Genomic DNA, 5,000 nt, shown 5'->3' on the forward strand with positions numbered 1-5,000 from the left:
TGCGGCCGGGGTAGACCAGCTGGCCCTGCGCATGGGTAGACCAGCTGGCCCTGCGGCCGGGGTAGACCAGCTGGCCCTGCGGCCGGGGTAGACCAGCTGGCCCTGCGGCCGGGGTAGACCAGCTGGCCCGTGGGCGGGGTAGACCAGCTGGCCCTGCGGCCGGGGTAGACCAGCTGGCCCTGCGGCCGGGGTAGACCAGCTGGCCCTGCGGCCGGGGTAGACCAGCTGGCCCTGCGGCCGGGTAGACCAGCCGGCCCGCGGGCCGGCGGACCGGGCCTCCGCCGGCCGGCCCTTAGGGGGCGCCGGGCGGGCCCTTCGGCCGGCTGACCCCCGGCGGGGTAGACCGGCTGGCCCGCGGGCGGGGTAGACCAGCTGGCCCTGCGGCCGGGGTAGACCAGCTGGCCCGCGGGCCGGGTAGACCGGCCGGCCCTTCGGCTGGGTAGACCGGCCGGCCCGTGGGCCGGGCAGACCGGCGTCCGCCGGCCGGTAGACCGAGCCTCGGCCGGCCGGCTCTTAGGGAGCGCCGGGCGGGCCCGCGCCGGCTAACCCCCGGCGGGGTAGAGCGGCCGGCCCTTCGGCGGGGCGGGCCGCTTCTCCGCCGGCCGGCCCTGCGGCGGCGGTGAGCGGGCCTCCGCCGGCTCACCCCGGGCGGGGCAGACCGGCTGGCCGTTGGGCGGGGCGGACCGCGGCCCCGCCAGCTGGCCCTTAGGCGGGGTAGACCAGCCGTCGCTCAGGCGGCGGACCGAGCCTCCGCCGGCCGGCCCTTAGCCGGCGCAGAGCGGGCCTGCGCCGGCTAACCCAGGGCGGGGTAGAGCGGCTGGACCTTAGGCGGGGCGGACCGGGCCTCCGCCAGCTAACCCCAGGCGGGGCGGACCGGGCCTCCGCCAGCCAGCTTAGCCCTAGGCGGGGTGGACCGGTTCGCCCTATCCGCCCCTTGTGTGGGCAGACGAGGTCTCCCCGTGCGATCGCCCGTCTGGGTAGACCGGGCGTTCTCCGTCGCGTTTGCGGCCGCGCGGGCCGGTCCGGGCCGCCGACCGGCCGCTCGCCGGACGACCCCGTGCCGCGTCCCGGCGCCTCGGCCCGGAGGCCCCGCCGCCCCGCGGAGCCGCGGCGGGCGGCCGAGAGCCCTCCGGACCGTGAAAGAACCGGCCGGAAGGCGGCCGCCGGCCCCCGCCGCCCGGCCGCGGCCTCTGCCGCCGGAGGGACTCGGGCCGTGGGGGGAGGATGTGGGCCGACGGCTTCGGGCTGCGCTCTGCTGCACGTACAGGCTTCTCCCCGGCGCTGCCATCCCCATAGAGAGAGGTTTTGGTGGTGGTGTTGGGGGGGGTGTGAAGGACGGGCGGGCGCGGCGCGGCTGGGTGGGCGTCCGCGGGTACAAGGGGGGAGCGGGCCTGAGCCTCTGTGAGTGGGTCAGGGTGTCGGCAGGTCAGCCTGACGCCGCGCGGAGCCCTGGCCCACCCCAGCACGGGCCCGGGCGGCTGGTCTACCCCGGCTCCGGCCGGCATGCCGCTCTACCCCGGCTCCGGAGGGACAGCTGGTCTACCCCGGCTCCGGAGGGACGGTTGGTCTACCCCGGCTCCGGCCGGCCAGCTGGTCTACCCCGGCTCCGGCCGGCCAGCTGGTCTACCCCGGCTCCGGAGGGACAGCTGGTCTACCCCGGCTCCGGCGGGACAGCTGGTCTACCCCGGCTTCGCCTGGCCAGCTGGTCTACCCCGGCTCCGGCCGGCTAGCTGGTCTACCCCGGCTCCGGCGGGACAGCTGGTCTACCCCGGCTCCGGCCGGCTAGGGTCTACCCCGGCTCCGGAGGGACAGCTGGTCTACCCCGGCTTCGGAGGGCCAGCTGGTCTACCCCGGCTCCGGCGGGACAGCTGGTCTACCCCGGCTCCGGACGGCCAGCTGGTCTACCCCGGCTCCGGCGGGACAGCTGGTCTACCCCGGCTCCGCCCGGCCAGCTGGTCTACCCCGGCTCCGGCGGGACAGCTGGTCTACCCCGGCTCCGGCCGGCCAGCAGGTCTACCCCGGCTCCGGCCGGCCAGCAGGTCTACCCCGGCTTCGGCCGGCCAGCAGGTCTACCCCGGCTCCGGCCGGCCAGCAGGTCTACCCCGGCTCCGGCGGGACAGCTGGTCTACCCCGGCTCCGGCCGGCCAGCAGGTCTACCCCGGCTCCGGGCTCCGGGCACCGGGCGCGGCCCCCGGCCTTCGCCCGGGCTCTTCGGCTTGGCTCGCTAGCGGCGCCCGGTCTCCGGGAGAGCAGGTCTACCCCGGCTCCGGCGGGACAGCTGGTCTACCCCGGCTCCGGCGGGACAGCTGGTCTACCCCGGCTTCGCCTGGCCAGCTGGTCTACCCCGGCTTCGCCTGGCCAGCTGGTCTACCCCGGGTCCGGCGGGACAGCTGGTCTACCCCGGCTCCGGCCGGCCAGCAGGTCTACCCCGGCTCCGGCCGGCCAGCTGGTCTACCCCGGCTTCGGCCGGCCAGCAGGTCTACCCCGGCTCCGGCCGGCCAGCAGGTCTACCCCGGCTCCGGCGGGACAGCTGGTCTACCCCGGCTCCGGCCGGCCGGCTGGTCTACCCCGGCTCCGGCCGGCCAGCTGGTCTACCTTGGCTCCGGCCGGCCAGCAGGTCTACCCCGGCTTCGGCCGGCCAGCTGGTCTACCCCGGCTCCGGCGGGACAGCTGGTCTACCCCGGCTCCGGCCGGCCAGCTGGTCTACCCCGGCTCCGGCCGGCCAGCAGGTCTACCCCGGCTCCGGCGGGACAGCTGGTCTACCCCGGCTCCGGCCGGCCAGCTGGTCTACCCCGGCTCCGGAGGGACAGCTGGTCTACCCCGGCTCCGGCCGGCCAGCAGGTCTACCCCGGCTCCGGGCTCCGGGCACCGGGCGCGGCCTCCGGCCTTCGCCCGGGCTCGTCGGCTTGGCTCGCTAGCGGCGCCCGGTCTCCGGGAGAGCAGGTCTACCCCGGCTCCGGAGGGACAGCTGGTCTACCCCGGCTCCGGCCGGCCGGCTGGTCTACCCCGGCTCCGGCCGGCCGGCTGGTCTACCCCGGCTCCGGCCGGCCTGCTGGTCTACCCCGGCTCCGGCGGGACAGCTGCTCTACCCCGGCTTCGCCTGGCCAGCTGGTCTACCCCGGCTCCGGCCGGCCAGCAGGTCTACCCCGGCTCCGGCCGGCCAGCAGGTCTACCCCGGCTCCGGCGGGACAGCTGGTCTACCCCGGCTCCGGCCGGCCAGCAGGTCTACCCCGGCTCCGGCGGGACAGCTGGTCTACCCCGGCTCCGGACGGCCGGTTGGGGGGGGGTTGGTTGGGGGGTGGGGTTGGGGGCCAGCTGGTCTACCCCGGCTCCGGCCGGCCAGCAGGTCTTACCCCGGCTCCGGAGGGACAGCTGGTCTACCCGGGCTTCGGCCGGCCAGCTGGTCTACCCCGGCCCGGCGGTAGCTGGTCTACCCCGGCTCCGGCCGGCCAGCAGGTCTACCCCGGCTCCGGGCTCCGGGCACCGGGCGCGGCTCCCCGGCCTTCGCCCGGGCTCGTCGGCTTGGCTCGCTAGCGGCCCGGTCTCCGGGAGAGCAGGTCTACCCCGGCTCCTGGGGGTGGTTGGTTGTGGGTGGTTGGTTGGCCGGCCAGCTGGTCTACCCCGGCCCGCCGGCCAGCTGGTCTACCCCGGCTTCGGCTGGCCAGCTGGTCTACCCCGGCTCCGGCCGGCCAGCGGGTCTACCCCGGCTCCGGAGGGACAGCTGGTCTACCCCGGCTTCGGCTGGCCAGCTGGTCTACCCCGGCTCCGGACGGCCAGCTGGTCTACCCCGGCTCCGGCGGGACAGCTGGTCTACCCCGGCTCCGGCGGGACAGCTGGTCTACCCCGGCTTCGCCTGGCCAGCTGGTCTACCCCGGCTCCGGCGGGACAGCTGGTCTACCCCGGCTCCGGCCGGCCAGCAGGTCTACCCCGGCTCCGGCGGGACAGCTGGTCTACCCCGGCTCCGGCCGGCCGGCTGGTCTACCCCGGCTCCGGCCGGCCAGCTGGTCTACCCCGGCTCCGGCCGGCCAGCTGGTCTACCCCGGCTCCGGGCTCCGGGCACCGGGCGCGGCCTCCGGCCTTCGCCCGGGCTCGTCGGCTTGGCTCGCTAGCGGCGCCCGGTCTCCGGGAGAGCAGGTCTACCTCGCTCCGGCGGGACAGGCGAATTTCGGCCGGCGAGCTGGGTAGACCTGTTGTCCGCGGCCGTCCGGAAGTTCACCAAGGGGTCGCTGTTTTTCGCTGCCTCCCGCTATGTCATCGTAAGAGGCGGCGAGCGCCCCCGCGCCGACCCGGTGAAGTGCCGGCGGGCCTCTTGGAGGCGCGCGGCGCCTCGGACTCGCCTTTCCGTATTATGGGAGCGGGTGCAGGGCCGTCTCCCGAGGGACCGAGTGCGCTCGAACGTGTCGCAAGCCCAGAGCGGCGCGACCGCGCCCGCGGTCCGCCGGCAACCCCGCCGCAGTGCGACGAGCGCCCGGGACGAGTCGCGTGGCTCCGTCCCGGTTTACCTGCACGAGCCCGCCGCGGGGGCGGGCGAAAGGATGGCGAGAGAGAGAAAGCCGTTCCGCGTTGTCCCAGGTTTCGCGAGCCAGAGAGAAAGGGCGGAAAGCGAAAGCAACGCCGCGCGCGAGCGCGCGCGTCCCGCTCCGGGCCCGGCTGCGGCTGCCTTCGCGGGAAGAGGCCGCAGCCCCGCAGAGAGCGAGAAAAAAGGGCCGGAGAGGAAGAGCGCAGAAAAAGGGGGCAGCGGTCGTTGCCGGCGAGGCGGCGGCGCCTCGTCCTGTCGGTGCCCGGCCTTAAGCCGGGGGCGGGCCCGCTCGTCGGGCCCGCTGTTTTTGCGGCCGTCGGTCCGGTGCGGTGGCCGGCGGCCGCGGGCTCGGGCGCAGGCGGGCCGGGGCGACTCGCTCGCCCGTGGGGGAAGCCCGGTGAGGCTTTGCGCGTCCCCCGGCCGCCCTTTCCCCGAGAGCCCTCCAGGACGGGCCCGGCTGGCTGAGGTGCGCGTGGCGGCG

Source organism: Lichenostomus cassidix, unplaced genomic scaffold (assembly GCF_008360975.1).
Source record: "Lichenostomus cassidix isolate B80296 unplaced genomic scaffold, HeHo_3.0 HiC_scaffold_43, whole genome shotgun sequence".
Classification (NCBI taxonomy): Eukaryota; Metazoa; Chordata; class Aves; order Passeriformes; family Meliphagidae; genus Lichenostomus; species Lichenostomus cassidix.